This window comes from Nannospalax galili, unplaced genomic scaffold (genome assembly GCF_000622305.1).
Source record: "Nannospalax galili isolate Female #2095 unplaced genomic scaffold, S.galili_v1.0 scaffold380, whole genome shotgun sequence".
Taxonomy (NCBI): Eukaryota; Metazoa; Chordata; class Mammalia; order Rodentia; family Spalacidae; genus Nannospalax; species Nannospalax galili.
Genome location: NW_008348568.1, coordinates 6140474 through 6159598, shown reverse-complemented (window position 1 = coordinate 6159598; position 19125 = coordinate 6140474). Strand labels below are relative to the sequence as shown.

The 19125-nt window shown below is 44.0% G+C and overlaps 1 protein-coding gene across 8 annotated transcripts in view; it reads left to right on the top strand.

Moving 5' to 3' along the window:
• Fam49b (family with sequence similarity 49 member B) overlaps positions 1–19125 on the top strand; it is a 121203-nt gene that overhangs the window by 15576 nt on the left and 86502 nt on the right. For 2 of the 8 annotated variants that reach the window (XM_029569541.1, XM_029569540.1), the window contains exon 1: positions 10289–10357. The exons of 4 other annotated variants lie outside the window; for them this stretch is intronic. The gene's annotated coding sequence lies outside the window, so the exon portion shown is untranslated. Of the gene's footprint in view, positions 1–10263; positions 10358–19125 lie in introns of those variants that run through there. 2 more of the 8 variants (XM_029569537.1, XM_029569542.1) reach the window with 2 other exon arrangements.

The following is a 19125-nucleotide window of genomic DNA, read 5'->3' as shown; positions in this document are numbered from 1 at the left end:
GGTATTCTAGGGACTGCATATCACCATGAAGTCACAGGCCTCAGAGAGCAATCACAAAAAGGAATCTGACCTGGTTTGCTCGAAGTGGCAAATTGCTGGACATGGGGGGGGGGGCGCTGAGGTGCTAAGGACAGCATATGCAAGGACACCAAGTGCAAGGAGGGGAGGAAGCAGTCGCTCACAGATAGCATGAGGGTCCCCATGATTTGAGGCAGCCTCAGGCTATCTCTTCCCTGCCTTCCCCTCCCTCTACCTCCGGAAGCAGGAAAGAATAATGCCTGCTTTTTAAGTTTACAGGATGTACCATCTGTATCATTTATCTGTTAGTTGTGAGGCTTTGTTCTGGAGTAAGATAGCATGCCTTTCATCCATGGAAGGGAAGCTACTTCCTGTATTCCCATGCATCCCCTCTCAGTGTATGACATAGGCTGGAATGTTGGCCAGTTAATGAAATATCTGCAGCACATCAGTTAGGTTTCCTTGCGGGACTCAACTCTATTGCATTAGTAGCAAAGACTAAACTGTATCTTGTTTATCTTGGGATTGGTAAAAACAGTAATGTGTGACAGCCCCCAGTGCCTGTTTATGCTTAGATTCACCAAAGCTTCTGTTGATCAAGATAATTAACAGGGGAAATTCTGTGTACTCAGGAGTAATTTAATAGATATTAGCTTGTAATTAAAAGTTCCAGAGAAGTTGGCTTTTCTTAATGGTATCATATTACCTTGTTTTTTTCCCCTGTGGTCCTGTTTCCTTTAATAGATTATTGGCCCTGAGCCTTTTCGTGGCTGCTGCCCTCCTGCCCTGCCTTATGTTTTCTGTCCAGTTCTCCATTGGCCACGTCTTTATGTATCCTGTCTAAAGCCTTCCAGTTGCCAGCCTTTTGAACAACAGATTTTTTAAGACATTAAGGGGAAATAGAGTATTTCATCTCTACTTTCAACCTGTTATCAATGAGTTTTAACTTCTCTGATTCTTTCTACCATTTTCCCATGGACATATATATTTTATGTATGAATAGGATCCTAGTGTAAAGACAGTTTTGTGCATTGTTTTTCTAACTTAATATTCATAATTTTTGTTTTGTTTTATGAGACAGGGTCTCATGTAGCCCAAGTTTGCCTTGAACTCAGTATTTGTCTGAGGATGACCTTGAACTTTTCTTTTGAGACAGGGTCTCACTATGTGGCCCCTGATGGCCTGGAACTCCTTATGTAGACTAGTCTGGCCTTGAACTCACAGAGATCATCCCTGCTTTGCCTCTCAACTGTTGAGATTAAAGGTGTGTGACACCATGCTCAGTGATCTTGATTTTTGATTCTCTAGACTCTACCTCCTGAGTGCTAGGATTATAGACAGGTGTGCAGACCATGTTCAGTTCCTGTGATCCTGGGCCTTGAATGCAGGATTCATGAATGCTAGGCAAGCACTCTACCAACTGAGCTATTGTCCCAGACCCTGATATTCATAAATTTTAAATCAACAAATGTTAATTGAGCTCCTACTATGTGTTAGACACTGCTTTAGAAACAGACGTAAACCCTTGCTGTCATGGAAGATAGCTAGGTCTAGTTAGTGGAAAGAATAAGTATTGTATATACTTTGTTAGGGGGTGTTAATGTGTAGAAAAACAATAGGTCTGAAGAAGGTTGGGGATATTGAGTTATAAAAATTTATAAAGTATTTTCTCATGTTTCCACCATGTTCCTGTGTACTAATTAGCTATATATGATTTTTTATGTCAATGCATTATAATTTATATGGAACTTTAGGAGTATAAATGAGTCACTGAGGACAACCATTTATTCAGAGATGAGGAAATGGATCCAGAGAATAGAAATGGCTTGCCCAAGACCTGATAGCCCATGAGCAGTATAGATGCTTTTTTTAGTTAAAATGGATTTCATTCATTCTAAAGATACGTCTTATAGAGCCCTCCTATGCTTCTTCCCTACTGTGGGAAATAGAAGAACGATTATATATTGAGTATTTATATTTGCCAGACAATGTACTAAGTGCTTCTGGAAGCATGTACTGGGATGACATACTCGTTTCGTCACAGATGAGAAAACCAGGGGGTTCACATGCAGGCCTGGCCTGAGCCCAGACTGACTCTCAGCTCTGTCATCAACAACCTTCCAAGTTTGTACATGAAAGTAGCAAATATTAAAACAATCTGTATCTATTACTTGTCTCTCATTCCACTGACAGAATACCTGACAACAGCAACTGTTTATTTTGGCTCACAGTTTGAGGGTATAGCCCTTCATGGTGGAGAAGGCATGGCAGGACTGTAAGGCAGCTGATCACTCTGTATCCTCCATCAGGAAGCAGAAAGATGAATGTTGGTGCTCAGCTTGCTTGCTTTCTTGTTTTCAGTCAGTCAAGGACCCTAGCTCATGAGATGATGCTATCCACATTCAGGGTGGAGTTTCCCTCTTCAGTTAAACCCTTCTGGAAACATCCTGGTAGACATTCCCAGAGGTATATTTCCAGGGTGATTCTGAAACCCTTCAAGTTGACAGTGAAAATTACCATCCCATTCAGTTAAGTTTGCCAAACATTTAAGCTCTATCAACTTTTAATCGTATGTAATTGATTTTTTAAAAAAATTTTCATTTTATGCCTCTGACTGTACATAAGTGTACCACATGCATGCAGTGCCTACAGAGGCCAGAAGAGGGTGACAGATCCCTAAGAACTGAATTACAAGGGGTTGTTAGTCACCATGTGGGTGCTGGGAATTAAACCTGGGTCCTCTGCAAGAGCAGCCAGTGCTGAATCCTGCCCCTGCCTCCTAGTAGTTCCTTGACCTTCTTAAAAACACTTGAACTCTTTTTTCCCTCAGCTTTTTCATCTGAGAGTAGGGAATAATAAAACCCTTCTCACAATGTTGCTGGAAGACTTCTTTATAAATGGGTAGAAGTCATTTTATGTAATATAGAAACTTGTGGCAATATCTCTTCTGTCATTACATTTCAAACCAAATTACTTTCTCTTTTGTCTAACAGTGATGTTTCTGTAAAACACAAAAAATATTTTCAAAATGACATTGATAGTGACTTTGGCTACAATTGGGGATTTTCTTTGTTGTTAGGGAAAGTGCTTTTAAAATTTTTTGTTACATTTTAAATTTATCATATATGTGTGCATGAGTACCATGTCATGCATGTAGAAGTCAGAGGACAACTTGAAGGAGTCAGTTCTCTTCTTCCACCATGTGGGTCCTAGGGATTGAACTCAGGTTCTTAGGTTTGGTGGGAAGCACTTTTACCCACTGAACCATCTCACCAGCTCAAAGCTATTGTTAAAATAACCCTGAGGGTGTGCTATGTAAAGTGGGTGCATAGATTAGGGTTTGGGGGGCTCACAGTGGAGTGAAACTGAGAAATGAACAGCCTAACCAGACATTCTCCTTTCTCAATGCTCTGGTGCTATCCCAAATTTTGTGGCATCTTGTCCTCTTCAGGTGACCACCCCTCACCCCAAGCCCGAGACCTTCCCGGTGGAGGGCATGTGATTGTCAGGGTTGAAAGTGCCAAGTGGGCAGTCCTTTGTGCTGCTGAACTGCACACTGGGTTGAAAGAGCCGTTTGTGGAAAAGGGTAGCACGTGCTGAGTTCACCTCTTGGATTTTCCTGCAGCCAGTAAGTCTGCAAGTGGCGCAGTGCGCCGTGGACTGCAAACTGCTCACATCAGTAACCCCTGGACCTGCCCCTCCCTTGTGGGAAAAACCTTGCCTTGGGTAGGGCTTGGGAAGGAGAAGTGAGGCATGTGCCAAGAGCCTTTACTCTTTTTCCAGTTAAAATCAAATCTTGGCACCAAAAACAAACAAACAAACAAACAAAAAACCATGCTTGTCATTCCCGTCGCCTGCCTCAGCGGCAGATTCCCAGTTCGTCCTCGCTTCGTCATAGTTCAGCTTTTCCGGCTGCAAACAATTTTGCTTCTTGGTTGATGGGGACGCTAATAACTCCAGGTGGTGAATGGGCGGTGGGGAGCACAGTTCTGTGGAAATACAGTGCTGAAGCCATACAAACAGTGAGGGAGAAAATGGGAAGTCTGTCAAAAGGGGAGTGCTGCGATAAAAGGTGACCTTTCTTGATGTTGGAGGAAACTCTTTTAGCTTAACTCTTGACTCAACTGGTTGCATACTTCATGGTATAAATACATGGCAGAGTGTTACACAGTCTCTAGCAGTGATGTAACTATGGAACCTTTATTAACGGGGGATGGCTAAGATATGCTGTGAGGAGGAACATAGCAGATTAGTATTCAGATATGAGCCATTCTTATAAAAATATGTTATCTTTATATAGATACACAGAAACATTTGGAAGGGTGTTCACATGGTGTGGGTGGTTGGATCATGAGTATTTTTATTTTCTTCTTTTTGCTCATATGTATTTTCAACTTTTTGCTGTAGTCAACATATATTACTCATATCAGGGTGTTAAAAAAAGTAGAGAGGGTTGGGGACCTCATTTACTGCCCAGGCCCTCCTTTCAATCATTCTGTGTATTTGTGGGCAGTCTCCTAGGAGCTCTGGCAGGGACTGCAGTGGACATGTTAGTCCATCTTGCAGAGTCCTCATTGAAAAAATTACTGAGGTGCCTATGTTTATGTGCATGCATGTGTCTGTGTGCCATATCACATATGTACTCATCAGGGGACAACTTGCAAGAGTTGGTTCTCTCTTTATGCTCTCTCCTTATACTATGTGAGTTCCAGGTGTCAAACTCAGGTCTTAAGCTTAGCAGCAAGTACCCTTACCTGCTGAGCTATCTCACTGGCCACAGAACCCTCATTTTTGAAGATAAGAAACTTTGAAAATAAATTATAGTTTATGAAAGATAATGTGCTCTGAAGGGGGAAAGCGATGCCATGCTAGGGATGAAGGTAGGAAAGTAGGGGTTCATCTCTGGGAAGAAGGATAGAAAAGCAGAGACCCCTTTGACTTTGAAAGCTGAGACGCAGCCATGGAAAAATGTGTTTGAAGTTCTGAGAAGCCTCAGTTGATGCAGGATGTTGGGGTCCTTTTTCCTTGCTGCAGGTACTAGGAAGGCTGCGGGAAGAGACTTCGAACTCCCCTCCCTTGTGAGAACTGTGTTCCATTTAGAAATGTGACTAGTCCTCATAGACAGACCTTTCAACACAGGGGAGATCTTGCCAGGAGGGCAAGTTTATGGCTTCTGTGGGAATTGATTAATGCTTTGCCAAAGAGCAGAAGGTGTTGGGTGTGACTTGTTGGCTTCCTTCTTTGGTTCTTTCAGAATAGCTGCTCTGATGTCTTCTTTCAGAGTGAGATGAACATCTAGCTCTATCCAGGGATTCCCAGGCCTCTTTCCCTGACTTGTTAAATATTCATCGCATCCTCATCCTTGAGGCAGCAGTGGAGTCTTAGCCATTAGCTTGGAACCCTGGCTTCTGATGTTTGGAAGAAGCCTCTGGCCCTGAGGATTCCCTATTTGTTCATCCTGGGAAAAGGAAGGGAGAAGCTATAGAGTAGGATTTGAACCCTGACCAGGCCACGTCCAGAGTTTTGAAGTAGCTTTTGCTCTGCTCTTTCTTGTGCTTCACAAGAATGCACGGTGGGGTGTATGAACCCAAAGGCTGAATGTTAGATCAAAAGAAGAGGAGTGGAGAGGCAGAGCTGTTCTCTGGGTGCTTGCAGATCCCGGATGTGCATTTGAGGTGAGGCTGGCAGCCAGCATTAAGCGTCCTCTATACAGGCAACTGGGCAGTGCAGCTCAAGATCTGTAAAATGTTCAGATTCTTTGACGCAGTAATTACAATCTAGGGAACTTACACTCTCATCCTTAATTTAAAAAGGAGGAAATACTGGGGCTGGAGAGATGGCTCAACAGTTAAGAACACTGACTGTTCTTGCAGAAGACCTGGGTTTGAATCCCAGCACCCACATGGCAGCTAATTGTCTGTAACTCCAGTTCCAGGGGATCTGATGACCTCTTCTGTCCTCCTTGGGCATTACACAACACAGGTGCACTTACATACATGCAGGTAATACATGCATACACACAAAATAAAAATAATAATAAATAAATAAATAAAAAGGAGGAAATAAAGGAGAGATGGCCGTCTTGGCAGTAACAGTCAATAATAGCCTGCTGGGGTCTGTAGAGTTTCCTGTACAGTATTTATGAGAGCTTCATGATAGCCAAAGAAAGCAGGTACATTCTTAGCTCCATTTCCCAGATATGAAGTGGGAGTCTGGAGAGACAGAGCGAGTGGCCTCAGTTCACCGGCTCTGGACTCCAGTGTGTGCATCCTTGATAGGCTTGCCTGGAAACTCAGGGTGAGGTGATGGGAATTGAGAAATTTTAGGAGGGAAGTAAGACTGAGAACAGTTACTCAGCTTACTCTTTGCTTAGTTCAGACAATAGTATTTTGTAAATTCTGAGTTAATTCTTATAACACATTTGTGGAGAAACTGAGGTTGCAAGAGGTTGAATAATTGCATAAGTTGTAGAACAGGTTTTGAACCCCAAGCAGGCTATGTGTATTCTGAGTTTTGAGATGACTTTGGCTCTGCTGTTTCCCTGTGCTTTTCAAGAATGCATCATGAGATGAATGAATGAAGGAAGGAAGGAGTGTATTGAAGGGGTGAGGACATGAGAAGCAACTTCTGCAGAGAACTAGACACCAGGATCCCCATGAATTACAGGTTCTTTCTCAGAGCTCTGCAGCTTCTGCATGCAGTAGTTGCCCAAGCGTCCCTCAGGACTGCGGTTTTGCTGCCCTGAGGCCACACTTCTCCAAAACCCTTTGTCTAAAGACTCTCTCTTCTGGCTTAGCTCATCCCTTGCAAAATGCTCAGAGCTGAGCAAGCCTAGGGTCAGGCAGGCATGTTGGATGTGGACCTATAGCATCTGAAGGAAACAACTATTACAGCATCATGAAATACTCTGCAGCTATTGCAACAGTGGAGAAATATGAAAAAGACTTGGGAAACAGTTGCACACATCCGAAGATGCAGTTAAAGCAGTGTGCTGTTACGTGGATAAAGGTTGGAGGAGAAGAGGAAAGAAAACAGTTTAAAGATAATTGGGATCTGGTGGTGACACCATCCAGTTAGTTTTCTAAGCTAGGAACCTTGGGGTGAGTCCCCACAGCTCCTGTTTCCTTTTACCTCAGACTCAGTCACAAATTCATGACCATTTTGTGGGTACGTATCTTAATTCTAGAACTCATTCTTTCTTTGATCAGGCTAATGTTGGTTATTTTTATTTTCTGGCAGTGCTATGCTCCAGGACTTTGAGCATGCTAGCCAAGTGCTCTACCACTAAGCTATACCCCAGAGTCAGGCTGCTACCTGCTGGGCCCCTCTAGAGCTTCTTAGGTGCTCTACTGGCCTCTATTATGTCTCCCATAGTCCATGTTGAACACTATGTTCCAGGTGATCTTGATAGGAGATATATTGGATTCTGTTTCTCCTTTGGCTGCAGCAGTCTTTTTACCTGTTACTGTGTTCAAATTCTAATGCCACAGCATGGCTGAGGAGGTTCTTTGCAGTTTTCCTGCCCTTCACTTCACCCTCTTAGCCCAGTGTATCAGAGGATCCCCTCCCTTGGCTCCTCTACCTTTCTTTTCTTATTCTTTCCTTATCTCTTCAAGACTACCCACAAAGGTCCCAGCTTTAGCAAAACCTTCAGAGCTGTTCCAGGGAGAGTTCATTCTTCTCTCTTAACTTAAAAGTCATTCTCTGTTGTACTTAAAGTCACAGCCCTTTCCCTTGCTAAACTCCCAGAGCTCTCAGAGCAGCGATCCTATGATCTTACTACCTTCTATCCCAGACCCTCCCATGGTGCCTGGTAATGGAGGGGATGATTTCAAATAATTTTGGTTGAATGAATCAATGATTGGACAAAACAGTTTATTCATCGTAGCATTTTAAAATTGTATTAATAATAAAAATTTCAAAGAAAAAAGCATTTAAACGAGCAACGTGCTCTTTTGAAATTGAAGAGAGTAGTCAAAGGTAATGCAGGGTACATGGAGAAGCAGATAGATCACAGAGCTGAGAGATGGAATTCAAATCCTGATATGTCATATACCAAGCTCTGCATCCCTCATTTATAAAGTGAATCTGAAAACAGTACCATACGGGACACCTTTGAAAAGGAAAGGAGGAAATGCAAGTCCAGGGCTGAGTACAATATTTGGAACAGTGTAAGGATTCCAGAAATGCTAGGTAGCTATCATGACTGCAGCATCACAGACTGGCCAATCCTCTTGTATAAACATCTTCTTGGTGCCCTTCTGCTTCATTTTGTCATCTAAAATGTCTAAAGCTTTTGGCTTCACTTGAAATGTGATCGCAATCAGGCAGAATGATGGCGAAAGAATTGTGGAGGAATAAACACTTCTGGTAGGAGCCTTGTTTCCTGAGCCAGTTTCTCCACATGGGTAGTGGTGGATGGAACTTGTTTGTGTCTCTCTCCCAGACCAGAAAGGGATCCTGGGTAGATGAGGGGAAGCTGATGAAGAAAAGCTGCCTTGAGAGGGGCATTCCATGCTCTCCAGAGACTCCTATTTTAATGTTGCTACTCATCAGTAGATCCTTGCAGGAGTATAGGCTCCTCAGGCTGGTGCCATGGCTGCATTGTTCCCCAGGGACAGCATTAGGGTCCATGGATGAAAATTACTGGGCACCAGATTCCTGCTCAGTGTGAAACAGCAGGTTCCTCATAGAAGAAGCTGATTGCAATGAAGATCTTCCCATAACTGGAGCCACTGTGTCTCTTTCATGACTCTCCTTACGGGTTTCTGTTCATTATGTATTACATATGTTTTGTCTCCATGTAACTCAAAAATGAAGACAGGCTGACCAAAGCAAAGGCTTCCCTTCAGGAGTGGGGCCAGGAGTGGCTTATTGGCCACACACATGGAGACTAGTGGTTGTGGGATGGTTGCTGTTCCACTAGAGAATTGGTTCATGATTAGGGTTTCGTAGATATTTTTCTTGGGTTCATAAATCTGAAATCACATGCAGATTTATGTTTACGTGCCCATCATCCTGGGGAGGAAAGTCCATCCTTTATGTTGTGAACTATTTATTTCCATCTTAGTGCTTTGCTCAGCAAACTGAAAATACTCCTGGGAGGGGTAACATTTCAATGCTAATAAAAAATTTCTGGGGCCTGGAGACATGGTTCCGGGGTTAAGAGCACTAGCTGCTCTTGCAGAAGACCGGGGTTCGAATCCCAGCATCCAGATGGCAGCTAACAACTGTCCTTAACTCCAGTTCCAGGGGATCTGACATCCTCTTCTGACCTCCGCGGGCATTGCACGACATGGGTGCACTTATATACATGCAGACAGCACATGCATATACATAAAAATAATAAAATATTCGGGACTTTCACAGCAAGATTCGGATGAGCTAGGCGATAAGACGGTTTCGCATGTACAGGGAAAGGGAGAATTTATTTTCCAAGAGTGACAGGAATTGGGGAAGTGATGAAGTGGCTTCACCTCTGCCACACCCAGAACAAGGGTCTGATTGACCTGAAAGTGCGGTGTGAGGCAGGCCCCGTCTCAGGTGCAGTCTGAGTCTGATTTCTGTCCTCAGACTGATCACTTAACGTCTCCCAAGGGCGTTCTGGCGATAACGGGTGCATCCATCTCTGGGCTCTGGGGAGCCTGTCAACTCGAGGGAGGCTTACTACCTGACCCGAGGGAAAAGGCATGCATGCTGCCAGAAGCCCAGCAGCTCCAGGTGTGAGGTGCAGGAATGAGTTTAGCCCCTAGCAATGCAAGCATAGAGCTGCAGTGTTGGTCTTCGAGCTTGCTGTCCTAAGGGTGGTCCCCACCACCTCTGAACCTGCCTTACTCCTACACTGGAAGACCCCTACCGTGGGCGAAGCTGTGTCCCGGCTTAGGCGCGGCCCCTTTAAGGGAGGGCGTGGCCCTGGTGGCGTGGCCACGCCCCCTGGCTCTGCGGCCAGCCGTCCGACCACCTGTCTCTGGCCACGCCCCGCCCCTTTCCGGAGGGGAGGGGGATAAGGGGGCGGAGGACGGCCCAGGGTTTACCTTGCGGGGCGGGCTCAGGGCGCATGCGCAGGGCCGGACAGGTCCGCGCGTCCTCACTTCCTGGCAGTCTCCCTCCCCTCCTCGTCGCCGTTACCCTGTACATCCGGGTCACTCGCCCTCCCCACCCGGAGCCGCTGCCGCCGCCGCTGCCGCCTGGCTCGTTGCAGCACCGCCACAGGGGCAGGTGCGGAGGGGCTCTCAGTCCGCCGCCCGCTCCGCCCGTCTGGGCCCGGGGCTCCCCCTAGCGCCGCCGAGGAGCCGCGGCTGGAGGCGCCGCCGAGGGCTGAGCGCCGAGGCTGCGGCGGGTGAGTGACCGCCACTGCTTTCTCCTCACGCCCCTCGCGGGCCTGGCGCGCCGCCCTCTGCCCTGCCTGAGCCGCCTTCCGGCCGTCCCCGCCGTCCATTCATTCGCTTTGCTGTCCTTCCGCCCGGCCACGCCGCCCCTCACGCGTGCTCGGCCCAGGCCGCCCGGAGCGCACCCCGGCTCGGACCCCGGCCGCCGCGGGCCCGCGTCAGCCCCTCGCTCACCGGGCCACCTGGGCGGTTGGACCTTCCGGTTCCCCAGATGCTCAGCCCTAGGGTGTGGTCCTAGCGGGAGCACAGTCTACTAACTCCCCCAAATCCGAGACTGGCAGAGTCTCCTGAAGGTGGCAGTGGGTGTGGGCGTGCGACGGGCAGAGGGGGATCTGGATTGATGGATTGGTGGAACCTCAAGGCTCCTGGGGGCTGTTCTCGCCCTCACCTGTATTTGGTCCATGAATTGGCCCCAGGTATAAAATCTAGACAGACGTGTTTCTTTCCATGATGCCATGCGTGCTTTGCAGCATCACCTGTTTGCACTTTCTTAGTGGGACTTTTCCTGTCCCATCTGTCAGCATGCCTAGCAATCGTTCGCCCTGGTCCCCTCCCCTCGTCCGCTGGTGTGGGGGATACTGCCTGAGCACTTGCAGAACCATACTACGCCCTTCTGGATAAAGCAGAGCGTTCTGAAAGTTGTTCACATTCTGGCCGTTTCCTGTAACTTTATATAGAGTTTGATACCTTTTCTCTTTTAACTGCTAGGTGAGAAATGCATGCCTGTCAATTTTGTGGTCTTTTAGTCTTGCGGTTTGGTAGACTGGTAATCTAAGGAGCGTTTCCCTATACATGACGGAATTTCAGTCTCTTGGGTGTTGGGTGCCTTATTGGCAATTAATTTTAGATGAACGTAGCTTAAGAAAGCACACTGATCCTTTAAATCCTGTAATTGTGTTTAATAGAAATAGAAACTTTGTGTCCAGAATGACTTGATAGTTGGAGCTTATTTGATAGCCTGTTTGTAAAGTGTTGCAGCTAACCGAGTTTTTTAGCCTCCTTTGCGTTCATAAAATGAAATGACAGCATCCCCTACCTCCCGGACTTTGATAGTCCATCATAAGGATCTCCAAAGCACAGACACCTGGGTGTCGCTTCGATGAAGCTGTTGTTGTAAATATCGAGAGCAGTGCTGTCAAATCATTTTCTTGCTCTGAGGAGCTAGGGGTTTTAAGAGTACTTGGTTTTTACTTTTTTCTTTAGGTTTTTGAGTAGCCACTTTAGTAGTAGATACCTTTTCGATTTGTGTGTGGGTGTGTGTGCAGGAATGAGTTTGGAGGGCAGAGATAGCTTTGTGGAGTGGGTTCTCCCTTTTCTCCTTGAACATGGGATCCAGGGATTGAACTCTGGGCACACTTAAGCCTATTTACCCCGTCTCTCTTTCTTTCCCTCCCCCAGCAGAGTAGTTTTGCTAGATAATTATAATTTTAAAACTTCTTTAAAACTTTAATAGTGACATAGCAGCCTTGGAGGAAATTCTTGCTTTGTAAAATGCCAGTGGTTTTGTAGTGTAAACTGGATTATATGTGCTTGAACAGAGGCTAGATTTTTTTTCTTTCCTAAAAAAAGTGGCTATTTGATGAAAGGGAGATATGATACATTGTTTCTGGTTGCCCTAGATGCTAATTAGGTAAAGGTAAGTGAGGGCAGTTTGTTATTTTTACAGAGTATAGATGATATTGAATAGAATTTAAAAACTCAGTTCTCTTGAGTTAATTAATGCATATTAAATGGTACCATTCTCAAGATTATTTCACTCACATTTGAAGTGGTCATTTAGTGTTATTTAGTAGTGTAAGTGTTACTTACTTGATGGGGAAGTCCCAAGGGATGGTTATTCTACTTTACTCCTAGTCTCTTTAGGGAAAACACTGGATTATCACATATGAGGTTGCTTCACTCATAAGTATATACTTTACTCTTTACTGTTTAAGGAAAATAAGTATAATATTTGAAAATATTTAATTATGCTGTTGGTGACATTCTTCCTTTTATTTTGGGTTATTCCTTTCCTGTGATAGTAGCCAGCAGTCCCTGCCTCCTTGTTCAGTGGATACACTGTTACTGTTTTGGAGGGTTGCATTAATGGCAAGGCTAAAGAGTCAGACTATTACAGCATTTTGTAATCTTGTGGCAGAAGTTTTAGGGAAAGATGATTGCTCTGAGTTGCAGGTTCAAGAATCTTGCTTATGTTGAATTTTACTTTGTTGGGTTCTTTAAATTATTGTGGGATCTTTAGGAGACAGAGTAGAATAGACATGCCATTTGTGTTGTGTTTTAGTTTGTAGAATGGGTTTGTTTACTTAGAATGGGTATTTGATATATTTCTTGTTAACATTCATGAATAATAATTAATTGAGAGAATTTCTTGTGCGTTTAAATTTGCTAAAAGTTGGCATGAAATTTTTTGGTTGTATGAGCTCATCCTATTTTATCTATTCACTAACTTTGATTAATTTTTCTTTTTGGTCTTTTTGAGGCAGGGTCTACCTGTAGCCCCAGCAGGCCTGGAACTCACTGTGTAGACCTGGCTGACCTTGAACTCACAGAGATCCTCCTGCCTCTGCCTCTGGAGTGCTGGGACTAAAGGCGTGTGCCACCACACCCAGCTTAAATTTGATTAATTTTTCAAGAATTTTTTTCGTATTGTAGAATTTGAAGGCATAATCCAATAGTGTAGTGATAACTTTTGAGTGGTCATGTGGATGATGTTACCAGTAGCTTACATGGCCTTCGGGTCTACTGCAGCCAAAGCCCATGGTCTAAGGTATGACTTAATCTTAAAGTAACCTTGTTAGTTAAGTACTAGTGCTTCTGTCTGATAAATGCGGAAACAGGTTAAGTAACTAAGTAACTGCCAAGTGCTCCAGCGAGGTCCTGGCTTTACTGTCCTGTAATGCTGAACAGCTGCCCTACTTAAGATCTTCACATATACTAAATTAGTTTGATGACAACCTTGTAAGATGGATGCTAATTTCTAGTTAATACTTGATTAATATTAGGAAAGTCAGGCTCAAAGAGCTTAGGATACTTGTTCAAATAGCTTCTGAGTAGAATGTGGAAGACTAATCCTTGAATCCAGGCCTTTATGACATAATCTTTTCTAAAATGTAATTTCAAGATACTGATTTGAGCTCTTATAGTTTACATTCAATATTTAGAGGGTCCCCCCCCCCCGGTCTTTTTGAGACAGGGTCTCCCTGTAGCCCCAGCTGGCCTGGAACTCACAGAGAACCCCATGCCTCTGCCTCCCGAGTGCCGGGATTAAAAGCGTGTACCACCATGCCCGGCTGGAGGGTATTCTTAAGACAGGGAATCTAGAACTTTTCAGCCACCGCACAGAATAGGTATTCCCTGTATTCCCCTCAGAATGTATACAAGATGATAATTTCCTGCTCATTAGTCAAAGCTTCCTCCCCTTTTACTCATGCAAGTAAATGGAATGCAACCCAGTGACATTTGCAAATCTCTTTAAACAGGAAATCATTCTTAATGTGTTGGAACTTTAAATATATACATTTCTTGTGTCACATTTGAACAGTGATCATGGGTGCGAAGGACTGATTACAGTTACCCTCTTGAGGGATTTTAAGCAGGAGACCTAATGCAAAGCCATAATTTTTAGATGTTTTGAAACAGTAGAGGCGCAGTAGTATGCATCGTGTGGGATGTTCTGCTGTTTAGGTTATTTTCCGCCATGCAGTGATCTCCGTGTGATGTTTTCTGTTTAATGCTTTATATGTGGTATATATTAAATCCTGGACCAGTACAGATTTTTCAGTGTCTAGCACACATCTAATCATCAGTTGGCATGCTCAGGCAATCCAGATGATATTGAATACTAGGCTAGATGAAACATTTTCAGAGAACATTTACTATGGAAAGGAACATGACATTCTCAGATAATTGGGGATGACTTTATACCATTCCTCTCTTAGTGTGGGTAATGGAGACTGAGTGCACTAGTTTAAACAGAACCTGAGGTTTAACTAGGTCTAGAGTCTTTTCCTTCTTTTTCTGCTGGAGGCTAAACCAGGGTCTCACTCTTGCTCAAGCATGTGCTCTTCTGCTGAGTACATTCTTAGTTCCTTGAAGGACACGTCTCCATTTTTCTGACTTTGTACTCTTAGACGTTTTTGTCAAAATTGTAGTACTATAATATGGATAAAAATAGTACTCTATGTGTGGACAAAAACAGGACATGTCTTAGTTTTGTCTTGTCTGAAATACAAAGATCCCAAGATTATAAAATGAGAATACCAAGTTTACACCTTTAATCCCAGACTTGTGATGTAGAGGCAGGAGGAGTTCAAGGCCAGCCTTGGCTACATGAGACTCTGTCTCAGAACAAATAAGTCTCCAAAACAATAAAATGGGAATGCCAGTGTCCCTTATGAGCCTCATGAGGTCATTGTGGTTTTCTTTTTTGTTGTTGTTGTTTTGTTTTTGTTTGAAACAGAGTCTCAAAACTCAACTGTGTAGACCAGGCTGGCTTAAAAAAATTTTTTAAAAAATTTCACATAATATATCTCAATCAAATTTACACCCTGCCCCCTCCCTGGACCAGGCTGACTTTGATCTCCAGAGATCCATCGGTCTCTGCCTCCCTAGTGCTAGGATTTTAGGTGTGTGTTGCTATATGTGGTGTTATTGTTGTGAAATTTTTATAATTTCAGTGATAATACAACTGAGAAGGCCAGATATAAATTCTTTTCTTTTATCGACACCCAGCACAGTACTTGGTGTGTAGGTGGCCATTAGGTTAGCAAGTAGTTGATTAAGTACAGAGCAAGGTATGAGAGTGAAAAAAAAAATACTTGTGGTCTGGTCTTATAGTATAAGATGCAAAGTAGACAATGTGGTTTATGTAGGTTACTTTTTTTTTTTTTTTTTTTTTGGTCTTTTTGAGACAGGGTCTCCCTGTAGCCTTAGCTGTCCTGGAACTCACTATGTAGACCAGGCTGGCCTTGAACTCATAAAGATCCGCCTGCCTATGCCTCCCAAGTGCTGGTATTAAAGGTGTACGCCACCACGCCCAGCCCTTCGTAGGTTACTAATTTTAAGAGTCAAGTTGAACCTGAGAAGTGGACCAGTCAGACAAAGGGAGACTGTGTGGAGGGACAGGAAGAGAGAGGATTATGTATGAATATACTTGTTCTGTATGGCAGCAATGTGTACTTTTGAAGGAGTACTGGAGAGATGAAGTGAGAGAGTGTAAGCCTACCAGAAGAGTCATGGTGACAGTTCTGTTCCCTTTGTACTAAAGGCAATGGGAAACCATTATAGAGTTTATTGAAAGAGAGCAAGATACTCAGGTTGTCTTTGAAGAAGATTGTTCTGGGGCCTGGGAATGTGTCTCAGTGCTAGAGCCCTTGGATGCAAAGCAAGAGGCCTTGGATTCCATCTAGAAGTTGGGAGAGGGGAGAGGAGGTTTTTGTTTTTTAGTTTTTAATTTAAGAAGTTTTTATTTTGTTTTTGAGGCAGGGCTATACTAGCCCAATTTGGCCTCATACTTATTCTGTAGCCTATGCTGGCTTCTAACTTGGATCCTTCTGCCTCACCCTGGGATTCCAGGTATGCATTGTCATGCTGGGCCTGTTCTGTTCACTTTTAGGGAATAGATTGAAGGTGAAGATCGGCTATTGGGAGACAAGAAGCTAAAGTCCAGAAAGTAATTGGTAGACATCTATGATGTGCAATTTTTACTATTTGCTGATTTACTAGATGTCTGCTCAGTGGAACCTGTCACTTTGCTTCTAGTGGTAAAGTAGGGGATAAAGTTCCCCCAAAAGAGTGCCACTTTTACATAAAGCTGAGACCCTGCTGCCTCAGGCTAAGGCTAAACCAGATATGTTTTCACTTGAGCATTTTTTGTTAGTCATTGCATATGAGCTGACCCACCCCAAAGTAGTTAATCAGGCTAGAGACTCAGGAGGCCTTCGTGAGTCAGACATTCAGTTTCTACAGGAGCCCAGAAGCAACAGCATACCTGTTAACTGTGTGAAGGAGGGAGAGGCCAAAGCCCTAAGGCTCACTCCCCTAAGTGAAGCCTGTTTCCCCTTGCCAGTTGTTCAGTCAGTAAAATCATGAGTCTCAGACAATAGTAGCTCTAGGATTGTGACCCCAAAACTAGCACTTTTCTACAAATGTCCCTTCATAATTAGAAGAACCCTCTGGAAACAGAAGTGGGGGAGTACAAGTGAAGAGCATATTAATTCCTCCTCCTGTACAGTAAGGTGTGGAGATGATAACAGTGACTTGAATTGACCCAAAGAATCCCACTCACAGTCACTTTTGCTTTCTTCATCCCCTGGAAATCCTGCTCAAGTCTTGTTAGTTGATCTGAATGTCTCTTCTCACAACAGCACCTAATAGGGTAGTGTATTAGTTCCTTTTTGGTTGCTGTGATAAAACATCATGGCCAAAGGCAAGAGATTATTTTGACTTCCAGTTACAGAGGGAAAGTATAATGGGGGCTGGGCAGGGGCGGGGTGGGGGTGGCAACAGACAGCAAGAGTAGGAAACTGGCTGATCACATTTCCATCCACATATAGGAATCAGAGAGAGTGGACCAGTCCACAAGGTTATAAACTCAAAGCCCATCCCCAGTGACATACTTCCTTCAGCAAGACTCCATATCCTAAAAGTTCTGTAATCTTCCAAAACAGTGCCTCCAACTGGGCACCAAGTGTTCAAATACATAAGTGTATGTGGGACATTTTACATTCAAACCACCACTGGTGGTGACCAGGGTGCCTGCGTCTAAGAGAGTTGTAAATTCTGTGCTTAGAGTTTCCTGGGCAGCCCAGATCAGTGTGTGTGGCTTTTATTGCCTCTGAGGGTCAGGGAGACCTGTGACATTTCTAATCAATTCTATCCTTAAAGCAGAACAGTTTGGGGTTGAAAACAGAGGGATCAAGGGCTATAGAGGGAGAGCATAATTCAAGACTATTCACTGACAATGATTTCTTCTCCGTTAAACAAAGGAACTTCTTTTTCTTGGGCGGGTGTCCATGTAGCCCCAGCTGGCCTGGAACTCACTATGTAGACCAGGCTAGCCTTGAACTCACAGAGATCCACCTGCCTCTGCCTCCCAAGTGCTGGGACTAAAGGCGTGCACCACCATGCCCTGCTCCAAAGGAACTTCTAATGCTTTTGGCCCATTTAAAGTGCTGTAACTGACAGCAAGGCATCATTACTTATACTACCTATTTTAGCTCAGGAGATTCCTTGGCCAGGAAGTCCAGTTCTGTTTCCCCTGGGCCATGAGGCTTGACCCATTGCCATGATGCGTTTCTGTCCATCAGTGTAAAGGAGAAACTGCCAAGCTACCATTCGTATTACTAATTTCAGTTTCACTTCTTACTGTGCTAAACATGACTGAACATCAATTTAGCTCCTGTTCATTAGCATGGTCAGGTGGGTGAGGTGAGGGATGTGTTTTTTCTTACCTTCTCCCTACCTACCACCAAGGCTACTCTTGCATTCCAAGCAGTCTGATCAGTACTCAGATCTTAGTTCACAGGGCATTTATCCTGTGGTTCTTATCAGTCTCAGTGCCACTAGTCTGAGATTAATCCTATTGCAAACTTCTGAGTTTTCCATTCACATTTTCATGGATGCTGGTAGAAGATATAATAAAATTCTTCTCTTGGAGCTAGAGCTCTGACAGTTTTCTTCTCAGTCGTAATAGTGGTAGTACTAGTAGCAGCGAGGGTATCGGCATTCATGATAATTGTCTAAGCTTCATTCTAGGGGGACAGGTAATACTTGGAAACACAGTAGACTGTGTTACTGGAGTAGAGTTCTGAGATTAGGGGACCCATATCTTTTACAGTGAGCATGCTGCTTTGCTCTGGAGGGATATGTTGCATTTCTTACAGTGGACTGAAAGCATGCCTATTCTTTTCTGTGAACGGAGGTAGGGTTTTATTTTTCATCACTGTTTACTGTATAGAAAACTTGGAAAGATTGTATAGAGCAAAGGGAAGGTGGTACCTCTGGCAAACATGCAAAAGAGATGCCTGCAAAGAGTTATTTCTTATATATGTAAATTGTCTCAATCTGCCTTCAAAAATGGCTCCTGGCATATAACACCATGTATGTTCTGGTTGGTGTTAATTTTCTATTTTATGTGTTTGAGCATTTGCCTGCCTGTATGTATGTGCACCATGCTGGATTTAGGAGCAGTTGTGAGCCATCATGTAGGTACAAGGAAGTGAACTCAGGTACTTTGCAAGTGCAGCCAACTGCTCTTCACAGTTGAGCCATCTTTCCAGCCCATGTATTCATTTTCTTGATTTTTTTTTTGAAGCAACCTGTAAGTAATGACTATGAGAGTTTTAATTAATTTTCTCTATGGTAAATAAGTGGCTCTAATAACACTGACAAATTCAGACATCTTTCCATCTGAAAAAGCTCACATTTGGTCTTTGATAATGTCAGGGCTATTAAAGTGAAATGTGAGAAACTGCCTTGCAGTGCAGGATCTGCGATCACTTTGCTTTTATTATCTCAGATTACAGCTCTCAGTGAAGAGTCTCAAAGTTCTAGGAAAGGACAGAGCGGCAGTTAAGTACAGAAGCCCCTTCCCCTTTCAGTGACAGTATAATATTTGGGTTGTAAGAGCACCTGTCATAGGTAGTGAAGGGAAAGTTTAAACTTGGAGTTTCTCCTTTTCTTTTCTCCTCCCCTCTCTCCCCTCCCCTCCCCTCCCCTC